General features: G+C 35.0%; 1 long non-coding RNA gene across 1 annotated transcript in view; it reads right to left on the reverse strand.

The window, feature by feature from the left end:
• The window catches only part of LOC128048931 (uncharacterized), a 191,725-nt gene that overhangs the window by 88,482 nt on the left and 83,280 nt on the right, over positions 1-19,963 (reverse strand). The window contains exon 2 of the long non-coding RNA XR_008199416.1: positions 9,747-9,798. This is a non-coding gene — a long non-coding RNA (uncharacterized LOC128048931). The remainder of the gene's footprint in view (positions 1-9,746; positions 9,799-19,963) is intronic.

Consider the following 19,963-nt stretch of genomic DNA (forward strand, 5'->3'; position numbering starts at 1 on the left):
AGCATTGTGACTTCTTACTGACAAATGAAACAACATTTATACAATCAGTATAATCAATTTAATAAATAAAGAACTATTAACAACTGGAGAAAAACAGGAAAGAAATCCTATTTCTCCCAAGTTCCTTCATCCTCTCCTCAAACCCCACATTAGTTTCAGCAGTGGAGGAGGTTATGCATGACAAAGAATGGACTTGGCTGAACTGGAGTCTCCTGTGAAGCAGATGCTGTCAGTCAGAAGGCAAGGACACATTTCTGTGATTATTTCAGCCTTTGTTTTTTTGGTAATGATTAGCCAGAGTTCCATTTTGCTGGGGCTGGCATTGCTCACAGCTCACTTTTTTTTTTTTTTTAAATTAGGCTTTTCTTTCCTTTTTATAAAGTAAATTTACATATTTTCAGTCTCTCAATCCCCTCTATGTTTTATTTATGAATATAGCCCTTCTTGATGGTAACTTTAATGTGAAAGAGGTAGTTATTAATGTCCCAATCTGCTAGGTTAATCCCTTTCCACATTCTCTACAGAGAAGTTTAAGGTAAGTAACAGTTTACAGTCAATATTAGGTTTAATTATGCTTAATGAGAGTTGGTGTCTCTGTTTACTAACTGCATTTAGGTGTGTGGATCCTAGATGAATTTTCCCTTGGCCTCATTCTGATTTTTTAATAGCGCCACTGTGTGCTGTATACGCAGTGCTTAGATCTATAAAGCTGCTCCTGGAGAACAAAGTGGAGAAGACACCTGTTTCACTTGAGACACCATTAAATGAGTACAGCCTTAATACAACTGCACCTTTCTTTGGGAAGGGAGTTCTTATTTTATAATGCTTTCCAAACAGATCCATTTAAGAGGCTAATTATTGCCTAAGTTTCAGATCCTGGGTAAGTCAATACAAAGAAAAAGCTGTTTCATACTAAGTACTAGCATCACTAGTGGATAGTGTAAATTTAGAATATTTCCCTGGTGGCTCAGATGGTAAAGCATCTGCATACAATGCGGGAGACCCAGGTTCCATCCCTGGGTCGAGAAGATCCTCTGGAGAAGGAAATGGCAACCCACTCCAGTACTCTTGCCTGGAAAATCCCATGGATGGAGGAGCCTGGTAGGCTACAGTCCATGGGGTTGCAAAGAGTCGGACATGACTGAACGACTTCACTTTCACTTTCAAACACTTCTAAGACTAGGAATCCTTTAGTGTCATCAAGTATTAAGATATAAAACTTCTTTGACAAGTCACTGGTTTGGTTTGGTCTTTCTTTTTGTCACCTAAAAAATGTGTTTTGTCTTAAAATTGAATTTAAATTCATTGTAGCACATAGGACAAAACTGTTCTTTCCTTACTGAGCTGTTACAATAAGCATGAAAACAAATGCTCAGACCTAGAGGGAATCCTGTAGCAGTGATCCAAAGGAAATTTAGTAGACATATATTTTTTTTAAGAATCCTTTTTTTGCTATGCTTGTATTGTGGACAAATTTTAAGTAGAATCAATTACTACAGTTAGTTTCTTTAAGTCTATTGATAGGTTGATCAATTCAATAAACATTTATTAAGTATCTGGTCTGAGCTAAACAGAAAGAATGAAGAAAGCATATTCCCTTCCCTCAAGAAGCTTACTGCATGGGAAAGGAAACATACATAGTTGGTGAAATAAAAATTTGCTTACAATTAGCTTCAGAAATTTTTTGTCTTTCAAAAATTCTACCCTTAGTTAATATAACTTGACTTAATTTTTGCTTTTAGAAAAAAAAATATAGAGGCAACTATTTCCTTAAAAACCACAATTTAATGGGTTTAAAGGAAAATAGTGCAATCCAAACTATATGCTTAATTAGAAAAAGACTTTCTACTGCCTAGATCCTGTTTTAAAAGTAATTTAGAAATAACTAAACACATAGTTTCAGAGAAGGCAATGGCACCCCACTCTAGTACTCTTGCCTGGAAAATCCCATGGACGGAGGAGCCTGGTGGGCTACAGTTCATGGGGTCGAGAAGAGTCGGACACGACTGAGCAACTTCACTTTCACTTTTCACTTTCATGCACTGGAGAAGGAAATGGCAACCCACTCCAGCACTCTTGCCTGGAGAATCCTGGGGCGGAGCCTGGTGAGCTGCCGTCTATACGGCTGCGTGGAGTCGGACACGACTGAAGCAACTTCGCAGCAGCAGCAGCAAACGCATAGTTTATGATAAGTATTTGCCTATTTTTGGAATATCAATTTCCTCTTTTGGAGTTTCTATAAAGTAAATATTTTTTTCTTTTAAATCTTAAAGTACAAGGAACATACAGGGAAATATATTTTCTAGGAAAAATTTTAGCAGCAATACTATAGATCCTATAAGGGTCACATTCCTTAAAAGGTTTTTATTTTCAATGTCATCATATAAATTAACTTTTCTTATGAAAAATATCATGCTAAACTTAGCTAGAGAAGAATCTGACCAAAACCAAATTAACCATTTTTTAAATATGCTTGAAATACAAAGGGATGGTTATGTACCTTTAAGAAAAATATTCAGATGTTTTTAAATAATTATCTCTCCATGATATTTTAGATTTAATTTTGTGAACTTAGCAGCAAAAAACCTGGTTTAGTACAAAATGAGAAGATAACTACTTTGGAAGTGAAGAAATCATCCAATATTATTAGATTTTTATTAAAGAAGAACAGAAAACCATATGCTGAACTATTTTCAGATATATACATATCTTCTTTTTATACCATAAGAAGACACTACATTCCTCCATTTCAAATACGCAGGATACCAGCAAAGTATACACATATCTGGATGTCTTCTTGCACTTACTTAAACTGACCTTTCTGCATGTACTCTCCATCTCAGTACCCTGAGCTATGCACATTTGAAAACCACTGACTAGTTTATCGGAGAAGACAATGGCACTCCACTCCAGTACTCTTGCCTGGAAAATCCCATGGATGGAGGAGCCTGGTAGGCTGCAGTCCATGGGATCGCAAAGAGTCAGACACGACTGAGCAACTTCAGTTTCACTTTTCACTCTCATGCATTGGAGAAGGAAATGGCAACCCACTCCAGAGTTCTTGTCTGGAGAATCCCAGGGATGGGGGAGCCTGGTGGGCTGCCGTCTACGGGGTTGCACAGAGTCGGACACGACTGAAGCCACTTAGCAGCAGCAACAGCAGACTAGTTTATATTCTCCCTCACCATGCTACGTAGAACCATCTTGATGACTTTCAAATTGCTAACAGACACTGGGCATAATACATAGGCACCTAGTTCTGTATCCTTGCTCAACACAAAACAGGGAAAAACCTAGAATCAATTAGTAATAAAGTTCCTCTCACCCTGCTAAATATTAAAAATTCAGTCTCATTCTGACACCAGTTAAATAAAATAAGTATGGTCTTAGTGTTAACTCATAGGTTATTATATAAAAATAACTATAGTTATGTATAATAGACTTCGTATATAAATATACTTGAATATAGCATGTATATGCAGGACAGCTACTTGTTATATTTGAATGTATATATTTTGTATTTATATTACTGTTTTTACATGTCAACATTTTTCCCATAAAGTTAAAAGGAAAATACTTAAACTGTTTTCATAACACAAATTCTAACTGAAATAAAATGTTCTTTAAAAACTGTAATTAATGGCTGCTATGTCAAATAGTGAACCAAAGGGTCAGACCTTATAATTCACAGTTTGAGAGGTCATAGCTTAAATTATAACTTTAAAAAACTGATTATCTGTGAGTAATTTGACAAATCCAACTAATATACTCTGAATGCATATAAAGTCTTTTTGAGAGTAAAAAGAATGCATGTCCAAGTGGACAGTTGATGGAGGAAATGGCCTTTTTACCGAACAAGGCTGAAGTCCAGCATAATGACTTGGAATGACTTTGAATGAGCATGCAAGGCTGGAAGGCCAAGTTGTATACACATCCAAAGGGAGCATAATGAACAATCTGATCTGCAGACAAAAATATTCCACACACATGTCCAAAGAATGGAAGGAAAAAATATACACTTCTATCACTTAGTCTTTCATCATCACTACTACTACACAATTTACAGACAAACTCAAACTATGGAACATTAATAAATAATGTTTAAATAAATAATTTTTATAATTTAAAAAATACTAGAAATTCCCATTGTTTTTCAATCTGAGATTGAAAATACTTCTGGAGGTAACCTATATTATATATAGTAAGCCAGATTTATAAAATTGCTTTCTTTATGACTCACCTTGTAAGTAAATATCATTGCACTATCTTGATCCCAAGGCCAACCACCCTTCAAGACAAAATCTGAAATAATTTTGCCTGCCTATATTTTTTAAATCTAGAAGAATTCCTCTATTAAGAAGGCATGCCATTGAAGACCAAATTTCTTAACCCATGTCAGAATTTAGAAGTCCATAAAAATAAGTCATTTTTAAATCTTTTTATGTATACAATAAGTCAGTTATATATCTATGTTATAATGTTTACTTATGTGTATATTTTATTTTCTTCCCTGTGGCTCAGCTGGTAAAGAATCTGCCTGCAATACAGGAGACCTGGGTTTAACCCCTGGGTTGGGAAGATTCCCCAGAGAAGAGAAAGGCTACCCACTCCAGTGTTCTGGCCTGGAGAATTCCATGGACCATATAGTCCATGAAGTTGCAAACAGTCAGACACAACTGAGCAACTTTCACTCATTCACCCTTTCTTATGAGTCCCCCAAAGGGGAAAAACTATGTCTCATTTTTTTCTATAGCTACGTCTAACTCCTAGGAAGTTCTTGGCACAGAGCAAACGTTCAATAAATATTTGCTGGAGGGTGGAAAGAAGGAAGAGAAGAAAGGCAGGAGGCTTATAGTTAGTTAGTCTCTTCTAGAATTATGTATGTTATGGTGGGAAGAAAAATCCAAAAAACAATGTATACTCTATTTACTCAGTTTACCTACCCAGCAATTTGCTGATGCATGCATCTATTCTAGAAACCAAAAAGATTTAAAACAGCTTCCAAAAGTACATATTAAAGATAAAATAAATGAAAAGGATTGAAAGAAGACTGGGAAATAAGATGTTTATGTATGCATGCAAAGACAATTACAGGAAAAGAAAGGAATTTGCTGTTTTAATTTCTTCAGTTTAAATCTTATTATAACCACTTATTACAATGCTTTTATTAAAATAAAACATTAAGGGAGATTTACTAATTCCTCATCTGTTCATGTACTATAGAAACATTACATAACCAGATTTTTCATATCATGAATCATAGAATCTATGAAAGAGACAGATATTCAAGTATAATAAAGTGTAATAAGTAAGTTATAATAGTAGAAACATAACTTTGAGAACAAAAAACTCTTCTCTGAACCAGAAAAAAATGTTTGCTGCACAGTAACTGCTTTACTTCAATGCTACTACTATGTCCTATTACACATCTCAGAAGAGAGACTTTCATAAACATTACTGGCTCTTGATGCACAAGGAAATATATGCACTCAAATGTTACTGGTACAAAGGAGATCCAAACATGTAAATCATTAAATCATAAGAAAACACATTTGAAAAATATTCTTTTTTCTTATAAGTGAAAGCCAAACTCTGATTCCACTTAGCCTTTTAATGTTTCTCATTCCGTTGGACCAGCCCACACATACTGGGCTCTGGATAGGTCCTGGGCTCAACCATCTGGCCCTTTACTTAATTCTTTTTTAACACTGACAAGTGTATTAGCAACACTTCTTTGATTGCTGGTAAATATAGAGCCACCACACAACTAAGATTTTCCCTAATTCTGAAAGTCACTAATTAGTTGTGGGTAGGGGTCGGGGAGTATTACAAAGATACGTTGAGCAGTACTACAATAAGTAATCTAATTCCCAAGAAGAAAGTATGTTAATCTGCTTCCCACTTCATTAGAGGAATAAAAAACATCTTGTCATCACTAAAGGATACAAAGGAGACCTGGATATTTAGAGAAATGGTAGGTAGGGAGGAGAAATGAGTGCAGCTTTTCATCAGGAAAACCCTTGCACTTCGTGGACAACAGTCATGGTTTTTCTTGGTATCCTCTGATTACTCTACTTATCATTGTGTTCCATGAGCGTAGTTTATTCAGTTAATAAAAATACAATCTTCCAAAATAAACACATATGGTAAATGAATCCTATTTAATAGAACTGATCATTCTACTGGCACTTAACTTATACATTAAGCAACTCTGGAAACTACCTTAATAGTTTCAAACCAGTAAGGTCTCATTTGCCTGACCTTGTAGTATAAAATACTGAGGGAGAGGGAGAGGGTGGGATGATTTGGGAGAATGGCATTCTAACATGTATACTATCATGTAAGAATTGAATTGCCAGTCTATGTCTGACGCAGGATACAGCATGCTTAGGGCTGGTGCATGGGGATGACCCACAGAGATGTTATGGGGAGGGAGGTGGGAGGGGGGTTCATGTTTGGGAACGTGTGTAAGAATTAAAGATTTTAAAACTAAAAAAATAAAAAACTAATTAAAAAAAAATAAATAAAGCTCAACATTCAGAAAACAAAAAAAAAATACTGTAGGTTTAGAGGAGAGAATGCAATTTCTAAAAAGTCATTTACAGAGAATATATGGTCTAATTTGTTTGTTTGTTTTCCCACTGGATAAGAGATAATCTAATGCGGTTTATTTTCCTGTAAGGTTTAGATTTGTCAAAGAACATCAGCATCAGGCTTAAAATATCATAACTCAACTCCCTAAATCTAAAGATTCTAACTGTGTAAGGTTGAATTGGTTGTCCTCATTTCTAGGATCAAACAACTTAACACCAAGCAAAAGTCTTTTAAGGGGCTATTTCAGGTTTTAGTCTATCTCCTTTGTTCATCTGGGGAAAAGATGATTTTCTCTTATAATACTTACACCAAATAACTATAATCTCAACTAAAAACTTGCAAAACTGTGGATTGTGAGGCAGGTGTAAATATTTCCAAATCTTACAACTAATGAATAAAATTTAATTGGCTTATATGCAGAAGTAAATTTATGAGAGGCTGAAGAATAGAATAAACAAGGGGGGGAAAGTACATTGTTTACTATGTAATTTAAGAACTGTCAGAGAAGTGGGGCATGTCTTATTTACTGGTGTATGAAAAGAGAAGAATGAATGCTTTTGCATACAAATAAATGTAGGTATAGAAACATAATAGAAGCTTCATGTTACAATGGAACTTAAAACTTCTCTGGGCAGTGATCAGCTAAGGAGAAACAGAGCCGGTTACAAGGCAGTGATTAACTAGCTGACAGATCTATTATTCATGGCAGGTATGTAAGCAGTCAGGGCAGCAATGTTGGTGGCCTCTCCTCATCAAGCAGCTTTGCCAGTACAGACTGGATGTCTGGAACCAGGCAAGATACAACAACAATAAAACCTAGCGCCAGCTAAGGGAAGATTCAGCACAATTCATCTCCAATTTTAAATAGTACTAGAAATCTTCATTGAAGAAGGTTTTTCCCTGGGATCGGCAATATATTGTATTTATAGGATGTGGACCAACCCTCCTCTCTGATTTATCTTACTGCACTTAGCAACATGCCTAAAACACCTACCCAGAAATTTCCAGTATATTACAGAAAAAAGGGAGTTTTTAGCATTAGCTGGCAAAAATTTCTGTTGATAGGTATGACCATCATGTCGTTACATGAACAGATGGTCAAAATGAGTCCATTTCACTGACAGTATATTGTGTGGGTCTTTTTATCTTTGAACAACCAAACCAAACAAAAGCATAGCGCGGAAGAGGTCCTTGTGCCTTCTCTGATTTGCTTGGTAGCTTTATCTTTGAAATATGAAAATAAAACTGACATGGACTATAATCCTCCACAGTACCATTTCTGCATAATATTTAATTGTCTATTTAAGTATTCACATTCAAAAATCATCCAGATATTTCTGAAGATGGAAAAACAAATCAGATATTTTTAACTTTCAATACCATAATCTCCAGTAAAAGGAGAAAATATAAAGTAGCCATATTTCTTATTCTTTAATTTTATCTAACCAACTGTTTACCAACTGTTTATTGGCAAATTACAACTCTTTTTTGGTATTCAGGTATTTTAAGGAAAGATAAGGGAAAATGTATTTTTAAAAAACAAATGTCCATAAAAAAATCTATTTTCATTTGAAAGGCTGTGTTCTATATGTAGATTATTTTTACTTAATAATGTTAAAGTATAACAAATGAATATTCATAACCAAATAAATTAATAGTCTAGCAGGTAAACCAATCACTAGTTACTACATTTTGCTTTATGAGATACACACACACTACTATTTGGATGCTTATTATGATAGCTTCAATATAATCAACTCAAAATATAATTTACTTTGATTTTTTGAAGTAAAAATAAATAATACTATGAGGCAAAAGAAAGAGAAAAAATAAGAATATATGTATATCTATAACAGCTAGTAGTCAAAACAACAGCTTAAAATTACGCTTAAATGCATCTATACATGTGGCTGTGAAAACTTAAGTGCAAGGAATATTCTGGTTACCCACCTCCAGAAGGAGCTGATGAAGTATGAAGTTTAAGAGTACATCTTTAGTACTTCTGTACCTTAAAATATTGCCGAGTATTAATTTTTCATCAAGTTGTCATTTTCTCTGACATTTGGTTTTATTAATCAAGGCATTTATCATTAATTTGTAGAAAATATCATAATTAAGCCAAATAAAATAAAATCCTTAAAAGGTTAAAATTAGAAAGCAGGTGAATGAGAACTTTGACATTACCCTGTTGACATACAGAAGCTTTTTGAAAGTATGGGAATCAAGTTTATGAAGTGAGTTTGGTGCCGCAATCTTGGGGCTGGCTGGTTTTTTTTTTTTTTAATGTTATAAAGATTTGATTTAAAGCTCCCTGACAGTTTTGACATTCAGGTGAAAGTACTGCTGCTGCATTTGGAACAATTTGCATATCCCACTGCTAAACGGAATGTTTGAGGTGTGCACTGGTGTAAAGAAATTAAAAACAAGCTATCACACATGCTTAAGTGTATGTGTTCACAAAACTGATGGTTGGATCACACCACCCCTATCCCCCGCAATGTAATCTGTGATTTACTCCTCTGTAATAAATTACCCTACCATGTTATTCTTGCTGGAAGATCTAACCATGCGTGTAAGAAGCAAAGTAATTACAGCCCCCTCTTGTATCAGAAACTTTCTTCAAACCCTACGAGCTCTTTATACACAAGGCAGCAACACATCTATTGTAAACTTCTTGCCTGAAATTCTGGATTTCTGACTATGAGTAGCCACTAAACCTTGTCTACATGGTTTTGTTATCTCCTCAAAAATGTATTTTTATTTCTTATAGTTAGTTGTAAAGCTCTTCCTAAAAAGGGATAGGTACTGACTTTTTTACTTTGAGCCAACATGTCTATTTAGGAAAAGGGCAGGGCATAAGATCAGAAGAGTTCCAAACTGCTTCAAAAATCAGGGGAGGGACCATAGTACATTCCCAAATAGAAGGCTGAAGGGATACAGCAACACCTACTTAGCCTGATATATTCTGAGACAACAAAAGCTTTTCTTTCTTGACTCATAATGTTAGATTATTTTTAGGTATACATAGAAATGTTTATTTAATGTGTTAAAGGGAAATAAAGAAAAGACCTGAGGGAGTAAGCTGAAGGTCATTAATACTATGAAACTTTTCAGGAAGATGAAAACCTATCGAACAAAATATTGGACATTACCTTTAGCCTTCAGAGCCTCAAAGGGAAATTCTTAATACTTCTTTTTGTGTGACTGTAAAAGAGAAATACTTAAAATTAGGAATTACATTTCCATAATATCTTTATGATTAGTCATGAGACATAGGTAGTTGAATATGTATATTTCAACTAATATCTATAGTTTTAAAAAGATAAATAAAGGCTAACATTAATTTGTCTATGTACAGAACAAGTACTTGGTAAAATATAGCATGAGTTTACAATGGAAACCACTGTACAGGGTTTAGCTGGAGAACAGAATATTTATTATAGCATTATTAGAAGCTTTATTAATTGATACAAATGTTTTTACATTTATATTTTAAAATTAAAACACTAATATCAAATAGTCTGTATCCCATTTATTTATTTATTCTTAGTTACCAGAGATCTAGCAAAAATCTACTACATATAATACACTGGTAAGCAGGTTTTAGAAAAGGCAGAGGAGCCAGAGATCAAATTGCCAACATCCGCTGGATAATCGAAAAAGCAAGAGAGTTCCAGAAAAACATCTACTTCTGCTTGATTGACTATGCCAAAGCCTTTGACTATGTGGATCACAATAAACTGTGGAAAATTCTGAAAGAGATGGGAATACCAGACCACCTGACCTGCCTCTTGAAAAATCTGTATGCAGGTCAGGAAGCAACAGCTAGAACTGGACATGGAACAACAGACTGGTTCCAAATAGGAAAAGGAGTACGTCAAGGCTGGATATTGTCACCCTGCTTATTTAACTTATATGCAGAGTACATCATGAGAAATGCTGGGCTGGATGAAGCACAAGCTGGAATCAAGACTGCTGGGAGAAATATCAATAACCTCAGATATGCAGATGACACCACCCTTATGGCAGAAAGTGAAGAGGAACTAAAAAGCCTTTTGATGAAAGTGAAAGAGGAGAGTGAAAAAGTTGGCTTAAAGCTCAACATTCAAAAAACGAAGATCATGGTGTCTGGTCCCATCACTTCATGGGAAATAGATGGGAAAACAGTGGAAACAGTGGCAGACTTTATCTTTTTGGACTCCAAAATCACTGCAGATGGTGACTGCAGCCATGAAATTAAAAGACGCTTACTCCTTGGAAGAAAAGTTATGACCAACCTAGACAGCAGATTGAAAAGCAGAGACATTACTTTGTCAACAAAGGTCCGTCTAGTCGAGGCTATGGTTTTTCCTGTGGTCATGTATGGATGTGAGAGTTGGACTGTGAAGAAAGCTGAGCACCGAAGAATTGATGCTTTTGAACTGTGGTGTTGGAGAAGACTCTTTAGAGTCCCTTGGACTGCAAGGAGATCCAACCAGTCCATTCTAAAGGAGATCAGCCCTGGGTGTTCTTTGGAAGGAATGATGTTGAAGCTGAAACTCCAGTACTCTGGCCACCTCATGAGAAGAGTTGACTCATTGGAAAAGACTCTGATGCTAGGAGGGATTGGGGGCAGGAGGAAGGGGACAACAGAGGATAAGATGGCTGGATGGCATCACCGACTCGATGGACGTGAGTTTAAGTGAACTCTGGGAGTTGGTGATGGACAGGGAGGTCTGGCATGCTGCGATTCATGGGGTCGCAAAGAGTCTGACACGACTCAGCGACTGAACTGAACTGAAGCACTGGTAAGTTAGGATGTATACAAGATAAGATACAGGCCCTATCCAAAAAATATGATTGCAGTGGGAAAGATTTTCATAAAGTGCATAATCTAAAGAGAATAAAAAATAAATGGGAAGAAAGAAATAGGGAGTAGAAGGAAATACATTCAGTAAAGCTTGAACTGGTCTTCAGTACCTAATGCACTGATATTAGAATGTGGCTTTATGTTCCCAGTCTCAGTAAGCAAGGTTCTAGGAGGGTCCTACAGAGATATGAGCTTTGCAAGTGGCACACTGGTAAAGAATCCATCCACCTGCTAATGCAGGAGACACAAGACACGCAGGTTCGATCCCTGGGTCGGGAAAATCCCCTGGAATAGGAAATGGCAACCCGCTCCAGTATTCTTGCCTGGGATATTCCATGGACAGAGGAGCCTGGTGGGCGACAGTCCATGGGATTGCATAGAATTGGGCACAACTGAGGTGCATGCACACACACACACAGAGGCAGGGAGGTTAGCCAAATAGATCAGTTATTATCCAACCAAATGCATTTGATAGTATAGAATCCAAACTAGGACTGGGAGCAGTAAAGCAGCCAGATGCTGAGGTGATTTTAATGCCAATTTGGTGAGCTAAAATATAAAAAGATTTAATTAGAAACAACTCCCCTATTAAATACTGAGTTTGATATTGTATGTCCTTGAAAAGTAATCTCTCTAAATTTGTTATGAAATCACACTGAGAACCTTGATGTCATATTTGCTAATAATCTTCACAGACCTTCAGCCATTCAAAGTCTCAAAAGCAGTCTTACTAATGGAAAAACATACATAAACATAAGCAAATCCTGTAAACCAGTACATCTACAGTAAAATTTTTATTAAAATGAAGACAGTCTAAGGTTTTCAACTGACTAGATCTTTAAGATGCAGAAACAAAAGGGAAACAAAGAACCAAACAGCAATCCATACCAGCAATCCTGAGCTTATGATGTACACATGAAAAAAGGATCCAGAAAAGGAAGGTTATAGTTCTGCCATAGTAGGGTACCTGAGTAATACCACACTTCTTCTGTAACACTGATCTTTAGAAGAGGCCCTAAAAATTTGAATCTGCTAGAAGGAGTGAGATAATACCCATTAAGCATGGATAAGCAGAGGATAACTTGAAATGGAAAAGAAAAAAGTACTGAGCTTATGGGGATGAAGTAGGGAAGGATACTTCAGAGAAAATTAATTTAGCCATTACATATTATGTTATAAAAGCGATTTTTATTTATTTTTTGTCTGTCATCCCTACTAGAATGGAAGTTCCATGATGTCAGGCCCTGTCTCTTTTACTGTATCCCCATGTACATGAATAGTGTCTGCCACATAGTATGAGATCAATGAATATTTATTGAAGCAAAAAATCAACAGCCTGACCAATCTATGAATGAGGCACTAAGTCTACATCTATTTACAGATGAAAAAATTTAAGCTTAAAGAAGTTAAATGTTAGTTAAACTTTAAGCTTTTATGACTATCAACTACTGCAACTCATTTTTCATAGTCTTCTACTCAATATTCATCCTAGCAGGGGAATCAAACGATTAGCAAATAAATTGCTAAACTAATAATGTCCTATAATTTACACTACAAGGACAAACAAAGCAAGGTAATAGCATTGACAGTTACATGGACTGATATTTTAGATAGTTCTGGACAGAAAAGCTTCTCAGAGAAGGCAACAATAATAAAATTGCTAAGTGAAGTAAGGGAAAATGTCTAAAAATATCTGGAGGTTATGTGGGCTATTACAAGGGTTAAAGAAGATACACATTATGGCTTGCAAACAGTACTCTCAATAACTATTATTTTATTTTATTTTATTTTTTGTTTTCTGAATGTTTTTTTTTTTTTAATTTTAATTTTTACTTTATTTTACTTTACAATACTGTATTGGTTTTGCCATACATTGACATGAATCCACCATGGGTGTACATGCGTTCCCAAATGTGAACCCCCCTCCCACCTCCCTCCCCATAACATCCCTCTGGGTCATCACCATGCACCAGCCCCAAGCATGCTGTATCCTGCACTGGACATAGACTGGCTATTTGATTCTTACATGATAGTATACATGATAGAATGCCATTCTCCCAAATCATCCCACCCTCTCCCTCTCCCTCAGAGTCCAAAAGTCTGCTCTACACATCTGTGTCTCTTTTGCTGTCTCACATACAGGGTCATCACTGCCATCTTTCTAAATTCCATATATATGTGTTAGTATACTGTATCGGTGTTTTTCTTTCTGGCTTACTTCACTCTGTATAATCGGCTCCAGTTTCATCCATCTCATCAGAACTGATTCAAATGTATTCTTTTTAATGGCTGAGTAATACTCCATTGTGTATATGTACCTCAGCTTTCTTATCCATTCATCTGCCGATGGACATCTAGGTTGTTTCCATGTCCTGGCTATTATAAATAGTGCTGCGATGAACATTGGGGTACATGTGTCTCTTTCAATTCTGGTTTCCTCAGTGTGTATGCCCAGCAGTGGGATTGCTGGGTCATAAGGGAGTTCTATTTGCAATTTTTTAAGGAATCTCCACACTGTTCTCCATAGTGGCTGTACTAGTTTGCATTCCCACCAACAGTGTAGGAGGGTTCCCTTTTCTCCACACCCTCTCCAGCATTTATTGCTTGCAGATTTTTGGATCGCAAACATTCTGACTGGTGTGAAATGGTACCTCATTGTGGTTTTGATTTGCATTTCTCTAATAATGAGTGATGTTGCGCATCTTTTCATGTGTTTGTTAGCCATCCGTATGTCTTCTTTGGAGAAATGTCTATTTAGTTCTTTGGCCCATTTTTTGATTGGGTCGTTTATTTTTCTGGAATTGAGTTGCTTGTATATTTTTGAGATTAGTTGTTTGTCAGTTGTTTCATTTGCTATTATTTTCTCCCATTCGGAAGGCTGTCTTTTCACCTTGCTTATATTTTCCTTTGTTGTGCAGAAGCTTTTAATTTTCATTAGATTCCATTTGTTCATTTTTGCTTTTATTTCCAGAATTCTGGGAGGTGGATCATAGAGGATCCTGCTGTGATTTATGTCTGAGAGTGTTTTGCCTATGTTCTCCTCTAGGAGTTTTATAGTTTCTGGTCTTACATTTAGATCTTTAATCCATTTTGAGCTTATTTTTGTGTGTGGTGTTAGAAAGTGATCTAGTTTCATTCTTTTACAAGTGGTTGACCAGTTTTCCCAGCACCACTTGTTAAAGAGATTGTCTTTACTCCATTGTATATTCTTGCCTCCTTTGTCAGAGATAAGGTGTCCATATGTGTGTGGATTTATCTCTGGGCTTTCTATTTTGTTCCATTGATCTATATTTCTGTCTTTGTGCCAGTACCATACTGTCTTGATGACTGTGGCTTTGTAGTAGTGCCTGAAGTCAGGCAAGTTGATTCCTCCAGTTCCATTCTTCTTTCTCAAGATTGCTTTGGCTATTTGAGGTTTTTTGCATTTCCATACAAATCTTGAAATTATTTGTTCTAGTTCTGTGAAAAATATCGCTGGTAGCTTGATAGGGATTGCATTGAATTTGTAAATTGCTTTGGGTAGTATACTCATTTTCACTATATTGATTCTTCCGATCCATGAACATGGTATATTTCTCCATCTATTAGTGTCCTCTTTGGTTTCTTTCATCAGTGTTTTATAGTTTTCTATATATAGGTCTTTAGTTTCTTTAGGTAGGTAAATTCCTAAGTATTTTATTCTTTTCATTGCAATGGTGAATGGAATTGTTTCCTTAATTTCTTTAATAACTATTATTTTATTTTGTTGCTATTATTTTTATAAATGGTGAACAGCCTGATAAGATTATAAGTTTGTCAAAGACATCCATTTTTCTTTCCCTACAGCTCCTTAAACAGTGCACAGCAAGAATTCTCAATAAACATTTATAGAACTGAAAATAGGAAGACACAAGTATCAGTTCACTAATTAGAAAAACAGACCATATGAATACAAGAAAGTTACCATATTTCATAGGCATAAATCAATCCAATTCTGTTAATGTCACTTAATAATCATTTATGGATTAAAAAGAAAGAAAAAAAGGGAAATATAAAATGGATATAGCCAATAAGTCATAGATTAAAAACGAAGTAAGAAATAATCAGAAAAAAATGAAGGCATTGATACTAGGTCACTATCTTCACCATTCACAAGCTCTGTCCGCCTCCATCAGGTTAATACACATTTCTAGTACAAGAACCCTTCTGCAGCAAAGTAGTAGAGAACATGGTTAACTTTTACCACAGATTGAAATATATGTGACAGTGTGACAACTGTCATTGGTAGAGACAGATGTGTAGAACAAATCACAGGGACTTAGTACGGGGTGAATATTACAAGTTGCATTTCCACAGTGCTGAGATGGTTGAGTAATTAAAAGACAAACAAATTTTGTTCCCTACCTTTTGCCATGTACCAAAATAAAAACCAGAAATATATATTAATATAATAAGTAAAATAATCGAAGAGCTTTAATAAAATGTATGTATATAATTTTCTAAACTTGAAGGTAAGAAGGCCTTTTGAAACACACAGATAATAGTATATAACATAAACACAATGATTTCTTAAGTTGATAATTGAAACAAAATTTTTTTATAAATCCAAAGAGATCTTGAACATAATTAAGATGCCCACAACAAAAAGATAAATATTTTTAATGTACATGATATTCATAGGGTAAATAGTCTTTAGGAGGAAAGAAAACAAATATCTCATTTTTTAAAATGAATAGGCAATTAACAACAGAAGAGCATAAGGTATATATGAAACAATATTGATCTGTAATTGCAATGAAAGAAATGCAAATTAAAATAACCTAAATATTCCATAATAGTGAACTGGTTAAATAAATTATATGTGATATAATAATAATCTTCCATTAAATATGCTGCTGCTGCTGCTGCTGCTAAGTCGCTTCAGTCGTGTCCGACTGTGTGGGACCCCATAGACGGCAGCCCACCAGGCTCCCCCATCCCTGGGATTCTCCAGGCGAGAACACTGGAGTGGGTTGCCATTTCCTTCTCCAATGCATGAATGTGAAAAGTGAAAGTGAAGTCGCTCAGTCGTGTCGACTCTTAGTGACCCCATGGACTGCAGCCCACCAGGCTCCTCCGTCCATGGGATTTTCCAGGCAAGAGTACTGGAGTGGGTTGCCATTGCCTTCTCCGCAAGTAAAAATTTACAGTACACCATTAAGCTTAAAATGCAGATTGTAAAATGGTCATGATATTAAAATAGCAATTTTTAACAATTTGTATATATATAATATACATAGGCTATGCAAATTTTTGGTCATATGCATATATAAATGTTGATCTGTATGTATGCGTGAGTGCATATGTATTAGAAAAAGCATATGTGTTATAAAAAGCATGTAAACACTTTTACATGGGCTTCCCAGCAGGAGATGTGGTTCATCCCTGGGTCGAGAAGACACCTTGGAGAAGGAAATGGCAAACCACTCTATTACTTTTGCCTGGAAATCCTGTGGACAGAGAGGCCTAGTGGGCTGCAGTCCATGCGGTAAATGGCGAAAGAGTTGGACTTGATTCAGCAACTGAACAAAAACACCAAAGCACCTATATACTAAATTATTCCTAGGACTTATCTCAGATATTAAGATATAATAAGTGCTTATCTCAGATATTAAGATATAATAGATATTTTTGTTTTTACAATTTCCTACCAAATATTGTTGTTGTTGCTGTTTAGCCACTAAGTCGTGTCTGACTCTTTTGCAACCCCTCGGATTGTAGCCTGCAAGGCTCCTCAGTCCATGGGATTTCCCAGGTAAGAGGACTTGACTGGGTTGCCATTTCCTTTCTCTAGGGATCTTCCCCACCCAAGGATCAAATCCATGTCTCTTGCATTGCAGGCAGGTTCCTTACTGCTGGGTCACCAGGGAAAACTGTACCAAACAGTCTACAATACATAAAAATGACTTTTCATAAAAACAAAAGCAGTAAAAAAAAAAAAAAAAACTCAGTCTACAGTGCAGAAAAAAATTAGGTAATATATCATTAAATTTGCTGAATGTTAAGAAAGCCACATGGAAATGTCTATCTGTCCTACTTTTGGTGAAGGCCACCTCCATTAACTGTATACATTTTTTTAAAAAATAAATAAAGTAGATGGAGTGATAGAAGGGAAAAAAGAGAACAACAAAGCAAGAAAGGAAAGTAAAAGGAAATAAAAATAATATTTCTTTTAAAAAATCACTCATAACGCTACCTATTAGATTCCTAGAAGCCACATTTTAAATGTTTACATCTTTGATCAAATTTTCAAAGAAAGGCATAGCCTGGAATGCAGAAAATGTAAGAATTTTGACATTATATTGATACACTAAGCATGTTATTATAAAAGAAAACAGATAAAACATGTATTAATTTTAGCAATAGGAACACTACAGAGAGACAAACAAAATTTGCCATGAGAACAAATGAAGCAGTTTTGGAGGTAGGAGTAGCGTAATTTTGAATAAGTAAAAATTCAAACCAAGTAAACGACATGTTGGGACAAAATGAATAGAAACTGTTAAAGACTATTCACTATCAGTAATTACAGAAAACAAGCATTCATCATTAAATAAAAAAAAGAAGTACAAATCTTGGTTGTATCTGATCAAAGACCCTAAATGAAAACCAATTTACAATACTTAAATAACATCAGAAAGAAAAAACCTATACATACATGGTCAAGAGGATAAGATATATTCTAAGACTAGAAAACACTAATTTAGTTCCAGTTAATTCATAATGGTGCTTCTGAAGGTAGAAGTATTCAATCTGGCTTTGGGTATTATCAGAGTTTTTAAAACACCAAAAAAATCTGATAAGTCCTATGATAGGCTTCTCCAAGAATCCATAAAAATGACCTGGCTAAATCCTACACTAAAGCCATCTAAAATCAAATTCCAATGAGCTTGAGCTCTAGGGCAAGAACAAAAGGTCATTCACTTAACCCAATTATTCTGTTAGGTATTTCAGTTTCCCTTCCAAATAGAGGGGAGAAGTTCAGAAAGATTATGTACTAAATACTGCTTTTAACCCTAAAATCCAATCAATTCCTTTTTCCCCTCACTTGTCTCTTTAAAAGTAACCCAAGCCATTTCCTTTATTATGGATAGCTTCACTCTGTTTATTTTTATTTCCCAATAGCAGAATGCCTTAGATAAATTCTTAAAAACCAACACACCAACAAATAAATAAATTAAAACTCCATGACTATAAAAAGTACATAGTCTAACCTGCTTAATTATTAACAGGTAAACAGAATGCATTTCTGAATTATTTACTTAATCTCCTTCAATTAAAAACTTTAAAGTTTTTGAGCTTGGAATGTGTACCTTTTCTAGGGATTCATAAAATAATTATTTTAAAATATTCTATCAAGCCATTTTAATAAAAGCAATTAAAAACACCAAGGTAAATGTGAATTTAAATATTTGCATAAGTACATAGGAAATACAACACATTTTGAACATTTCAGAGTCTAGTAAAATTCCCTTTCTTCCCACTTCCCATTGTCCTGTTTCAGATACTTTATTCCACAGTATGTTTGGACAGAATGAGTAGAAATATTCTGTACTAAATTACATTAATGAGATTTATATAATAATGGTTTGAAGCAAGCATTCATATAATGCTTTACTTCTAAGTATAAGAAATATATAATTATGAAAATACTGCAAGTGTTAATAATTCTGAAACTATGATAAGAAAAAAGAATGAACAATAGACAAAAATCACCATTTTCTCAGGACAAAATACATACTCAGCTGATATACTGAAGAATGATTGTTGCCTGACACAAGTAAACTTTGATTACCTGGAATTCTGGTTAATTAAAATTTCTGACTAGCTAAAAGTTCACCAGAGAGAATAAAATTTTCATTTTGATCCTTTAAAACTAAAAATCTAAAATATACTATAAGGTTTTGCTGCCTCCGTAAATAGGGTATCACACTTTTATCTTCACTGAAGACAAAAAATTTATTTTATTTCAGAGGATGGTTGTTACTCTTTGGGGGATCATAAGTCTCTCTGAGATGATGGTAAAACCAAGAATTTCTTTCTCTCAAAAAGTGTATATGTTCACAGAATTTTGAATAAAATTTCTAGGAGTCCACAAACCCACATAAAGACCACTTGTCTTCAAATTTTACAGAATTCTAAAGAGTTAGACATAGGACATGTTATTGCGCCCATGTTTGCATGAAATGTTCCCTTGGTATCTCTAATTTAGTGCAAACACATAAGCATTTCCTATACTCAGGTTTTGTTGTAAGTACTTTTCTACATATTTACTTAATGTAAAAAAAAACACCACTTCTAGGAGGTAGCTACCTCAATATCAGATATATCTCTATTTTATTGATGTGTAATCTGAAACACAAAGAGATTAAGACATTTGACAAAGATCATCTCTACTGAGCGGCCAAACTAGGATTCTCACATATTCAATCTTTCTGCAGAGTCTGTACTCCTACAAACCATACTACATTTCCAGGTTTCAATTCTTCATGAGCTTAAAGG

Source organism: Budorcas taxicolor, chromosome 1 (assembly GCF_023091745.1).
Source record: "Budorcas taxicolor isolate Tak-1 chromosome 1, Takin1.1, whole genome shotgun sequence".
In the NCBI taxonomy this organism is placed as follows: Eukaryota; Metazoa; Chordata; class Mammalia; order Artiodactyla; family Bovidae; genus Budorcas; species Budorcas taxicolor.